This window comes from Rhinolophus hipposideros (assembly GCF_964194185.1).
Source record: "Rhinolophus hipposideros genome assembly, chromosome: X".
NCBI lineage: Eukaryota > Metazoa > Chordata > Mammalia > Chiroptera > Rhinolophidae > Rhinolophus > Rhinolophus hipposideros.
Window position 1 is genome coordinate 111,741,444 of NC_138046.1, and position 13,541 is coordinate 111,754,984.

Below are 13,541 nucleotides of genomic sequence, written 5' to 3' on the forward strand. Positions count from 1 at the left end.
GTAGCAAAGTTGCTGCTATCCCACTCCAAACACATCTTGTCAACCTCCCATTCATAGGTAGGTCTGGAATCCTACAGAAAACATTTAAGCCATTGAGGGAAATGAGATAGCAATAAAGATATTTTTCTCTTCATTTGCTTCCTGAGCCTGAGAAACAGTGTTCATACAGCCTTCTTAGATGTAAAAGAAATAATAAAGTAGACTAGCCTCGTCTTTTTTTTACTGTAAATCAGAATTGAGCTAATAAAACTCTTTCCAGAAGAAAGGGGTAAAATATTCTTCATTTCTACTTTCCTTTCTCTTCCTCTTTCTCAGAGCCTCTTTTTCCCCTCTGACTAGCTTTTCCACCAGGAGATAGGAGCAAAGGTACAATACTGGCTGTGATTAAGGAAAGGAGCTTAGAGAAGCCATCATTTTACAAATAAGCAAACTTATTCTCAATTACCAAGTGACTTCTCCAAGGTCAGGTTCAGCCACCTTCTCAGTTGTGTCAAATCCATGTGTGCGTGTACTAAGAAGCAGACCCAAATAAAACCACAACAAAAATCAAAACAAAAACATTGTGAAATCCTGTTTCCCTACTAGAAAGACAGCTAGATACTTTGTTGAACAGCATCAGAGGCCATTTTGGATGAAATATATCCTTTTCCCATTTCAGCATAACCATCCAGATAAATGAAGCCTACCTAATCCCCACTAAATCATCAGTGAGTTTTCTTCGTAAAAATGGCAACTCTTCGCATTATCATTTCAAACCAAGCAGCCTATTAAAACACTAGGTACTTTCTTCCAAGATGCATTAGATTAGGGAATAATACCAGATCTGACCTCTAGATTTGAAGAGTTTCAGTGATGACTGTAAAAATATTTTCAATTACTTACTGAGAAGAAACCCTCCATTTGTATTTGTGAATCATCACTGCCGTTTCTGGTTAGGGTGTTGTTCTCTCTAGTGATTCTTGACTAGAAAAGGGTCAATAGAAACACGCACACACATTTACCTCACTCGTGAGCTCATAATACTGTATGTTCTAAAGACTTTTACAGATGGTCTTAAAGACAAATTCTTTTGAAAGGCAAAACTCAACTTCAAAAACCAATTTTCAGGTTATAAAGGGTTAATTCTTCCTTTTCTGATCTGATTAAAACTTTGGAGACCCTACTACAGCAAGAGGCTTATCATATTCCATTTAGCATGGACTAGACCCCTTAATTACAGCTTTAAAATGTTTTCTAGGTTTCATACCCTTACCCAGAAAAGAGCAGTTTGAGAAATAATAATCAAGTTTCCTTCAAAGAAAAGAAAAGCTTTCACCTTCTGAAATTCAAGTCTTTGTGGCTTCTCACAGAAATCTGGCTCTTTCTGACAACATTTTTGTAGTCAGGGCTGAATCAGTGTCAGTACTAACAACATAAACTTTATTATGAAATGACCTGGGCATACAGATGGTTCTCTCGTTTCAAAGAGGGAAGAATGCCAGGAACACAAGCACGCGGAAGTGAAAGGCTGTGCTTGACGCACTTATAGGAATTGGATATGTTTCAGGGCACAGACGCCAGGAGTTTTGTTTTCTTTTTAATTTCATCATGCTTTTAACACCATTTTTCTTTCCACAGTCCCCTTTAATGCTTTTGAAAAGATCCATTCTTCTGAGTCATCCTAGACGATGGAGAACAGTGTGAGCTTGAAGCTGAACAGAAGACTCTCCCTCCTCTGACTGGTAAGAGGTGGCGCTCTAAGTGCCTTACATGTTCAACCTTCAATTAATTTAACTAACACTATCCCCCCATTGGTAATGAAGACAAATAGTGCTGTAGTCTTTGGGTATAGCCTCAATATTTACTTCTGGTAACAGGCAAGGATATACTTCTCAGACTCCAGGAATTATAAAAATAATTTTGGAGAAGACATTTTTGACTCTCTTTCTCTTTGCCACAGAGGAGGAGGGCCACAGGAATGGTGAAGAAAGCTGAAATAAAGAGAGAGGGTACACAAACTTGAACTCCCCCTTAATCTGACTTCAGACACCCTATTATGTAGAGTTGATTGCAACTGTTATTTACCAAGTATGGTAGATCCCTACCACCACCACACCCGTGTCTCCTTCAGTCCTTATATTTCAGTGCCAACTGCCAGCTGCCAGCATCTGCCTTTCTTTGCCCTTGGGCTTTCTCTGGCCTTAAATTCCTCAGCACTTCTACTCCCCCATACAAATATGAGGCCACAAATGCCAAGAAATAAATGCCTCCCTACAAGAACAGCCTTTGACCAGTGACTCACAGAAGTTGGTGCATAAATATCTCAGTGCCTTTGTCCCTCAGGTGGCATAAGTCTGAAGTGTTGACCTCTTCTGGGCCCCAGAGTGCTCCAGTGTGATTAAGCTGCAGTTGCCTACAATAGTAATAACACAACTTTATTTTCTGGATTCCATTCTTTGTTTTACTCTTCTACTATGTCTCTTGAAATCACACCCTAAATAAACTACTTGAACCTAAATCTATGTCTATGGGTTGGCTTAAGACAGTTTTGGGATGTAGACTCTAAAGGAAGAGGAGGAGCTGCTTTGTTAGGTGAGGTTCATATATACAGTGGGTGCCAAAAAATGTATACACATTTTAAGAAAGGAAAACACTGTATTAAAATTGTAATAATATATACCAATAACAAAAGATGAATAAATTCATTGGTAGAGGTATATATATATATTCAACAAAAGATGAATACATCCATTGGTAGAGTTGTATATCTGTACACACATGATATAGGTATACAACCCATCCTGTTCTATATATACCTCTACCAATTGATGTTAGCTTTTGTGGCAACTTTTCCCCTCATGATTAAATTTTACTTGATTTCATTTGGATATAAATGGTGAGGATGTCTCCTACCTCATACTCCAACACCTGCTTCATTTCTCCCTGTTCTATGTTGATGGGTCTTCTGATGACCACCCCTACCCTACCCATAGGTTTAGCTTCACTCAACTTCTGAGTCCTCATAAACGTTTTCACACACACACGCGCACACACACACACACACACACACACACACACACGGTTCTTAACATTTTTTATGCTATGAAATCCTTTGGCAGTCTGTGAACACATTTCAGAATGTTTTTAAATTCATAAAATAAAATGTATAGGATTGCAAAGGAATAGAGTTATAATGAAATATGAATGGTAGCCTGGACTCCAGATATTCCTATACACATACATGTAAATTCAAGGAACTTCGGCCCTTATCATTCTCTTCTTTTCCCCCATAAGGCCATAGGACTTATAATTAAATCATGATGTCACACTTGCTGACTTCCTGGACTCTTCAGGCTCTCCAGTGCCAAGTTCAGAGGGAAGATTTTGTGCCCCAGAAGAGAAGTCCTTATCTGTGTTGCTCCTGATTTAATGTCTTACCTCTGCTTTTCCCCATCTTTTATAAGTAGGACCTCTCTATGGATTACTTAGTTACCTAGCTAGCTTTCTGCCCTGACATGAGATTGTTGCCTGCCATGGATCCCTGCTTTGTTCTCATAGCCTCAAATCTTTCAACATTACCTCCATTATACCTCTTCATTATACCAATACCTCACTAACTAAGGCCTTCTTTGTTACGAACAGAGATACCGTTTATGATTTCTTTAATTTTCTTTAAAATACTTCAGAATAGACTACGTGATATAAATATGTCAGTTTTAATCTACCCTTAGGAGAAATTAGTGATCCTAGTCAGGAATCCATATCCCTGGAATGGTCAGGTAACAACTAATAAGAAAGGCCATTCCAGGGATGGCTACTACAAATGTCTCCATATCTTTATCTCCCATCCACACTAGGTTTTGCTAATTGGCATAATCAACGGTAGAAATGGATTTTCATTGCTGAAATTTATAGCTTGTTATTAGGCTAAGACACGTTAGAAATGGCTCTCATGGGTGCAATTGGTGACACTCAAGATGTATTTATTGGGCAAAATACTCAAAAGCACCACTCATCTTTAAGAATCAAGCAAGCTCTTTACATTTATCATTGGTTTGGGCACATGTTTAACCCAAAACTCAGAACCCAGTTGTTGTTCTGGAATATTCCTGATCACCTCTTTATAGTGGATGTTTAGCGGGTCCCACCACTATAATAATATTGTAGTTGTCAGGTGAACATTTTATGCAAGTTACTTATGGAGTACCAGAAAGAACAGAATTCTAGGATTTTAGTTTGAAAATATATGGCACTTCTTGTTTACTCGTTAATAAATGTGTATGTGTGAAGCAAGATTTGGTCGGAGACTTTCTTTTATTACCAAATTGCAAGAGATGTCAACCTTCACCTACCTCTAAGTTTTGGTGGTTTCTGAGAGCTTCCAGAATGAGCCTAAGAATTGTGATGATCAAATCGCCTTAGCTCCTTGCCCTACTGCTTCATCAGAGGATAGTATAGATTTCCAATTATGCGCAAGACTATCTTGTTGAATACCCTGATGCCAACCATTTTCCACAGTGAGGATTAGGATTGTTTCATCCCATTGGGCTGCCCTCTTTGGTTTCAACTTTGGCCTATAGTGAGTCTTCCCTAGCCTTCATCTTATCCTGAATATCTTTCAGCCCTGTTATGCCTGGTTCCTTACCATTACTGGTATCAATTACATTCATTCCATCATTCATTCAACAATTATTAGTTGAGCACATTCTATGTACCATGCTGGGTTCTAGACGCAGATGATATTTCAGTCAATAAGACAAATAAGACCTTATGAGTAAAAATGAAAATAACAGGGTGTAAATGTCTAACTATTATGTTGCTTTGTACACCTGAAACTAATGAAAATAATGAATAAAATAGTTAACAAATCAATAGAATAATTTAAGATACTAATAAGTGTTATGACAAAAAATAAGATTGTGGATATGGCATTGCAGCACGGGGTTGGCTATTTTGGAAAGGATGGTCAAACAAAGCTACTCTGAGAATTAATAAGGAGTACACTAACTAAAAATATTATAATTCTTTCTATCTGAGCACTCTATACTTAATATTAGTAATCAGTGTGATTTGCAGTGAAGGCTGGCTCTGAGAGCTGTAAAGAGTTCATTTTTAACCTTTTATGAAGAGCCGGATCCTTGTCTGTGCATGTACCTCAACTCAAGGTTTAACCAAAGGGTGAAAATATCCACTAAAAAAACAATATCCAGAGATGTCATCAAAATGGCGTCATGAGGTGAGCCTTTGTAAAGCTCCCCTGGAATTTACAACTAATCGAAAAGCAATAACTCCACAAAGGACTCCCTGCAAAGCCGACAGGCAAGACATAGAGGCCCACTACTGAATTCACCTAAAGGTGGGCGAATCGCGCAAGCAGGAGAGGAGGGGAGGAAGAAGTGCGGAGACAGAGCTGAAAGGGCTCAGGACGGAGACCTAGCTCAGTGCTCCGAGATCGCTGCATCCCGGAGCAACCACAGCTGCGGGAGAGGGAAGAACTCGGACTGCTAGGGCTCCGCTTATGGCCCACAGGGCTGAGGGGGCAGCATATAACATGGCTGAACCCAATGCTCACAGCAGAGACTTTTGAGAAAAGACTGAGGGAAGAAGGCTGAAAATGGTGGTTAAGTCCTCAATGCTGAGCAGAGAACGGAAGTCTTAGGCACTGAGACTAGCCGCCTTCACCCTACCCCCACAGAGCTCACCCTGACCCCACTTGCCCGGTGCTAGAAGTGGAAGAGTAGCAGTCTCAGATCAAAAGAACACAATATTTGCTGTTCTGAGAACTGTAGACCACAGACACAGTTTCGCAGCCGAACTAGTTCCAGCAAAGGGGAGGGAGCTGTGGAAGCAGGACCGGCTGTGATGGTGGTCGCCGCCATTGCTCTGGGTCACCTCTCACAACTCACCCCACCCTGGACCCACCTATCTCTGCAGATCCCTGCAGGAGTAAACAGAACTGGTGAAACATACGGGCTCTAAATCTGGTGCAGGAAGAGCTTTGGAACTTCGAAAGCTCTCTGCATCTCTACACGGACACTGCGCCCTATGACCCAGGAAAACTATTAACAGAGGATAAGCCTGTCTCCCAGGGAATGCCCCTATAGTGTGAGAAGCTGGAACAGTGCACAGAACACATAGCACTACCATGTGAGAGAGAGAAAAAAGGCTGCAGTCAGAGAGAAAATAAAACATTCTACCAACAAGTAATGGAAAACAAAAGAAAAACCTCTTCCCATCAACCTATTGTAGATGTCACTTCTATAGATGTCTAGGAAAAGAAATAATAAATCAGTAATTGCCATGAATAACCAAGGCAACAAGAAACCTCAGAAAGAAAGTGAAAAGTCTCTAGAAAAGGAACTTAAAGATATTGAAATATGTGACTTAAATGACAGAGAATTCAAGATTGCAGTTCTGAAAAAACTCAACGAGATGCAAGAAAACACAGAAAGGCAGTTTAATGAACTCAGAAACACAATCAAAGAAAAACATGAGTATTTTACGAAAGAGATTGAAATTTTAAAAAAGAATCGAATACAATTTATGGAGAGTAAGAAATCAATAGAAGAAATTAAGAATGAAATAAGCAGCTTAGGTAGTAGAGTTCACTCTATGCAGGAAAAAAATCAGTGACATTGAAGATAGAAACCTGGAAATTACACAGATGGAAGAAGAAAGAGACTTGAGACTTAAAAGAAATGAAAGAACTCTACAAAAACTTTCTCACTCTATCAGAAACAGCAATATAAGAATAATCGGCATATCCTAAGGAGAAGAAAGAGAGAAGGGAACAGAGAATATATTCAAACAAATTGTTGATGAGAATTTCCCAAACTTGTGGACAGAACTGGATCCTCAAATTAAAAGAAGCAGATAGAACACCTAATTACCTCAATCTCAAAAGGCCTTCTCCAAGGCACATTGTATTGAAACTGTCTAAAATCAACGACAAAGAAAGAATCCTCAAGGCAGCCAGGGAAAAGAAGACTGTAACCTACAAAGGAAAGCCCATTAGATTATCATCAGATTTTTCAGCAGAAACTCTACAAGCCAGGAGGGAGTGGAACCAAATATTCAAACTATTGAAAGAGAGAAATTATGAGCCAAGAATAATATATCCAGAAAAGATATCCTTTAGATATGAAGGAGGAATAAAGACCTATCCAGACATACAGAAGCTGAGGAAACTTTCTAATACACGACCTGCACTACAAGAAATACTAAAGGAGGCTATTCGACCAACAACAGCAGGGACAATTTGTGGCAAAATAAAAAGGGGGAGAGTAAAGGCTTGAACCGGAATATGAATGGAGAAAGTAAGCACGCTGAAGAAAATGGAATACTCTAAATATCAAACTTTCTATTACATAAACTTAAGGGTAACCACTCAAAACAAATCCAAAACTGAAATATATACTGTAATAAAAGAAGAAACAGAGGAAAACATCGTAGAATACCACCACACAGAAATAATAGACAACAACAAAAAAGCAAAGAAACAATGGAGACACAGCCTTACAAGAAAACTAAAGATAGAATGACAGGAAATCCTCACATATCAATAATCACCCTAAATGTAAATGAACTGAACTCACCAAGAAAAAGGCACAGAGTAGCAGATTGGATCAAAAAACTAAACCCATCCATCTGCTGTCTCCAAGAGACACATCTCAGCTACAAGGACAAGCATAGACTCAAAGTGAAAGGGTGGAAATTGACACTCCAAACAATGGTACCCAGAGAAAATCAAGTGTAGCCATAATGATATCAGATGAAACAGACTTCAGGTTGAAAAATATAACAAGAGACAAAGATGGACATTTCATCATGGTAAAGGGGACTATACAACAAGAAGACATAACAGTCATCAATATTTATGTCCCCAATCAAGGAGCACCAAAATATACCAAGAAACTACTAACAAAACTAAAGGGAGAAATTGACCAAAACACAATTATACTAGGGGACTTAAATACATCATTGACAGCTATGGATCCAAACAGAAAATAAACAATGAAATAGCAGCCTTAAATGACACATTAGATGAAATGGACATAATTGACATATATAGAGCCCTTCATCCTAAAACATCAGACTATACATTCTTTTCGAGTGTACATGGAACATTCTCAAAGATAGACCATATATTGGGACATAAAATCAGCCTCGGCAAATTTATGAAGATTGAAATCATACCAAGCATATTCTCTGATCAAACGGCTTTGAAATTGGATATCAACTGTGAAAAGAAAGCAGGAAAAAACAGAAATACATGGAGATTAAACAACTTTTCTAGACCCGTACTTTTAAAGAACGACCGGGGTCAAAGAAGAGATTAGAGGACAGATTAAAAGATACATAGAAACAAATGACATTGAAAATACATCCTACCAAACTTTTTGGGATGCAGCGAAAGCAATTTTATGAGGGAAATTTATATCATTACAGGCCTATCTCAAGAAACAAGAAAAATCCCAAATAAATAACCTTATGTTACACCTTATAAAACTAGAAAAAGAAGAACAAGCGAAACCCAATGTCAGCAGAAGAAAGGAAATAACAAAAATCAGAGCAGAGCTCAATGAAATAGATAACAAAAAGACAATAGAAAAAACTAATGTGACAAAGAGCTGGTTCTTTGAAAAGATTAACAAAATTGACAAACCCTTGGCTAGACTCACTAAGATAAAAAGAGAGAAGACACTAATTAACAAAATCAGAAATGAAAAAGGGGAAGTTATCACGGACACCACAGAAATACAAAGGATTATCCAAGAATACTATGAAGGACTATATGCCACCAAATTTAATAACTTAGAAGAAATGGACAAGTTCCTAGAAACATATAGCCTTCCAAAGCTGAATCATAAAGAACTGGAAAATCTTAACAGGCCGATCACCAGTAAGGAAATTGAATCAGTCATCAAAAACCTTCCCAAAATCAAAAGTCCTGGACCAGATGGCTTCACCAGTGAATTCTACCAAACCTTCAAAGAGGATCTAATACCAATCCTGCTCAAACTCTTCCAAAAAATTGAAGAAGAGTCAGTACTCCCTAAGTCATTTTATGAGGCCAACATTACCCTGATACCAAAACCTGGGAAGGACAACACAAAAAAAGAAAACTACAGACCTATATCTCTGATTAATACAGATGCTAAAATCCTAAACAAAATTCTAGCAAATCGAATACAACAATGCATTAAAAAGATTATTCATCACGACCAAGTGGGGTTCATCCCCGGGGCACAAGGATGGTTCAACATTCGCAAATCCATCAATGTGATACATCACATAAACAAAATAAAGGACAAGAATCATATGATTCTATCAATTGATGCAGAAAAAGCATTTGATAAGATACAACATCCATTTATGATTAAAACACTTACTAAAATTGGTATAGAAGGAAAATACCTCAACATAATAAAGGCCATATACGACAAGCCCTCAGCTAATTTCATAATTAATGGTGAAAAGCTGAAGCCCTTTGCTCTACATTCAGGAACACGACAAGGTTGTCCCCTATCACCTCTGCTTTTCAACATAGTGTTGGAAGTCCTCGACAGAGCTATCAGGCAAGAGAAAAAAATAAAAGGCATCCAAATTGGGAATGAAGAAGTTAAATTGTCACTCTTTGCAGATGACATGATGCTATATATAGAAAACCCTAAAGACTCCACCAAAAAGCTATTAGAAACAATCAATGAATACAGTAAAGTTGCTGGCTACAAAATCAACGTACAAAAGTCCATTGCTTTCCTATATACCAACAATGAAATCTCAGAAAAAGAGATAGAAAAAACAATTCCTTTTGCAATTGCAGCAAAAAGAATAAAATACCTAGGAATAAACTTAACCAAGAATGTGAAAGATTTATATGCTGAAAACTATAAGACATTTTTGAAAGAAATTGAAGAAGACACAAAGAAATGGAAAGACATTCCGTGCTCATGGATTGGAAGAATCAACATAGTTAAAATGGCCATATTACCCAAAGCCATATACAGATTTAATGCAATCCCCATTAAAATCCCAATGGCATTTTTTAAAGAAATAGAACAAAAAATCATCAGATTTGTTTGGAACCACAAAAGACCCCGAATAGCCAAAGCAATGTTTAAAAAAAAGAACAATACTGGAGGTATCACACTCCCTGACTTTAGCTTGTACTACAGGACTACAATAATCAAAACAGCATGGTATGGAAGAAACACAGACATATAGACCAATTGAATAGAATTGAGAACCCAGAAATAAAACCACATAAATATGGACAGATAATTTTTGACAAAGAAGCTAAAAACATACAATGGAGCAAAGACAGCCTCTTTGATAAATGGTGCTGGGATAATTGGAAAGCCATATGTAAAAGATTGAAACTGGACTGCTATCTGTCACCATGTACCAAATTAATTGAAAATGGATCAAAGACTTAAGCATAAGACCTGACACAATAAACTGCATAGAAGAAAACACAGGTACTAAACTTATGGACCTTGGGTTCAAAGAGCATTTTATGAATTTGACTCCAAAGGCAATGGAAGTAAAAGCTAAAATAAATGAATGGGACTATATGAAACTTAAAAGCTTCTGCACAGCAAAAGAAACCATCGACAAAATAAAGAGGCAACCAACTGAATGGGAGAAGATTTTTGCAAACAGTGCCTCCGATAAGGGGCTAATATCCAAAATATACAAGGAACTCATGAAACTCAACAACAAAAAAACAAACAGCCCAATTGAAAAATGGGCAGACGACCTGAAGAGACATTTCTCCAAAGAGGACTTACAAATGGCAAATAGACATATGAAAAAATGCTCAACATCACTAATCATCAGAGAAATGCAAATAAAAACCACAATGAGATATCACCTCACCTCAGTCAGAATGGTTATCATCAACAAGACAAATACTAACAAGTGTTGGAGAGGCTGTGGAGAAAAAGAAACCCTGATACACTGTTGGTGGGAATGCAGACTGGTGCAGCCGTTATGGAAAGCAGTGTGGAGCTTCCTCAAAAAATTATGAATAGAATTACCATATGACCCAGCAATCCCTCTCCTGGGTGTCTACCAAAAAAATCTGAAAACATTTATCCATAAAGACATGTGTGCTCCACTGTTCATGGCAGCTTTTTTTACGGTGGCCAAGACATGGAAACAACCAAAATGTCTTTCAATAGATGAATGGATAAAGAAGTTGTGATATATATGTGATATATGATATATACTATTCGGCAGTAACAAAAGATGATATAGGAATATTTGTGACAACATGGATGGATCTTGAGAGTATAATGCTAAGCAAAATAAGTCAGAACGAAAAAGCAGAGAACCATATGATTTCACTGATATGTGGTATATAAACCAAAAACAACAAAAGAACAAGACAAACAAATTAGAAAGAAAAACTCATAGACACAGACAATAGTTTAGTGGTTACCAGAGGGTAAGGGGGGTAGGGGGTGGGAGATGAGGGTAAGGAGGATCAAATATATGGTGATGGAAAGAGAATTGACTCTGGGTGGTGAACACACAACGGGATTTATAGATGATGTAATATAGAATTGTACATCTGAAATCTATGTAATTTTACTAACAATTGTCACCCCAATAATTTTTTTAATAAAAGAACCGATATCCATTTAGTTTCATTTGAAACAATAAAATGCACCATTAGCACTTTAACATTTTTCATTGAATTATTCAATTAGATTAGTTTGTATAGACTGACTTGTTTAGCATTTTGTGGTCCACAAATAGACAAAGAAAATCAATAGAAATCCAGCTTATCTTAACTGGTATTGATGGAGTACTGAGAACCCTAAATGTGTGATTTAGAAGGCCTTTAGAAAAATCAGTCTACCTAGGCAGATAACGAGTTCCAGAAAATTAACCCAAAAATGCTCACCTTGCATAACAAAAGATCTCATGTTTGTATTGCTATTGTTTTTCAAAGATTCTAGAATTTCATGTCTTACTTACTGTAAAATAGTTTGTCATGAACTGTTTTTAATTCTAAATATAAAAGTAATATGAGCATTAAAGTTAAAATTAGGAAAATGAATCACCCACTAATCTACTGCTATCAGTTTTATATTTACCTTTCACATTTGGTGCATTAAAATATTTACTCTATCATAATCTTGAGTACATAAAATTTAATATCATGCTTTGAAACCTATTGTTATGTGTCTTTTCCATCTTGCTGTATAGTGTTTGTGTTTTGCTTAATGCCTATAAAGTATGCCATTGAGCAGCTATACCCTAATTTAATCAGTAAGTCTCCTATTTTAGGTATTCAGACTGTTTTTTCATTTCTTTAAATTAAAGTTTATAGGGGCGACGATTGTTAGTAAAGTTACATAGATTTCAGGTGTACAATTCTATAATACATTATCTATATCTCACATTGTATGTTCACCACCCAGAATCAGTTCTCTTTCCATCACCATCTATTATACCCCGTTTACCCTCTTCTTTTATTATACCCCATTTACCCTCCACCCTTACCCTCTGGAACCCCTAAACTATTGTCTATGTCTATGAGTTTTTGTTCTTTCAGTTGATTGTCTTGTTCTTTTGTTGTTTTCGGTTTATATACCTCATATCAGTGAAATCATATGGTTCTCTACTATTTCTGTCTGACTTATTTCGCTTAGTCTTTAGGGTTTTCTATAAATAGCATCATGTCATCTGCAAAGAGTGACAATTTAACTTCTTCATTCCCAATTTGAATGCCTTTTATTTCTTTCTCTTGCCTGATTGCTCTGGCAAGGACTTCCAACACTATGTTGAAAAGCAGAGGTGATAGGGGACAGCCCTGTCGTTTTCCTGAATGAAGGGCTTCAGTTTTTCACCATTCTTTATGACATTGGCTAAGGGTTTGTCGTACATGGCCTTTATTATGTTAAGATATTTTCCTTCTATACTTATTGTATTAAGTGTTTTAATCATAAATGGATGTTGCATCTTGTCAAACACTTTTTCTGCATCAATTGTTATAATCATATGATTTTTGTCCTTTATTTTGTTTATGCAATGTATCACTTCGATGGAATTGTACATGTTGAACCATCCTTGTGCCCCTGGGGTGAAACCCAGTTGGTCGTAATGAATAATCTTTTTAATGTATTGTTGCATTTGATTTGCTAGAATTTTGTTTATGATTTTTACATCTGTATTCATCAGAGATATTGGTCTGTGGTTTTCTTTCTTTGTGTTGTCCTTACCAGATTTTGGTATCAGGGTAATGTTGGCCTCATAAAATACGTTAGGATGTATTGTCTCCTTCAATTTTTTGGAAGAGTTTGAGTAGGTATTACATCATCTCTGAAGGTTTGGTAGAATTCACTAGTGAAGCCATCTGGTTCCGGACTTTTGCTTTTGGGAAAGTTTTGAATGACTGATTCAATTTTCTTTCTGGTGATCGGTCTATTTAGATTTTCCAGTTCCTCATGATTCAGCCTAAGAAGGCTGTATGTTTCTAAGAACATTTCCGTTTCTTCTAGGTTATTGAAGTTGGTAGCATATAGGCCCTCATAGTATTCTTGGATGAT

At 37.1% G+C, this 13,541-nt stretch overlaps 1 long non-coding RNA gene across 1 annotated transcript in view; it reads left to right on the forward strand.

Annotated features, from left to right (window-relative positions):
- Window positions 1–1,621: 1,621 nt before the first annotated feature.
- LOC308494671 overlaps window positions 1,622–13,541 on the forward strand; it is a 30,262-nt gene continuing 18,342 nt past the window's right edge. The window contains exon 1 of the long non-coding RNA XR_013992938.1: window positions 1,622–1,721. This is a non-coding gene — a long non-coding RNA (uncharacterized lncRNA). The remainder of the gene's footprint in view (window positions 1,722–13,541) is intronic.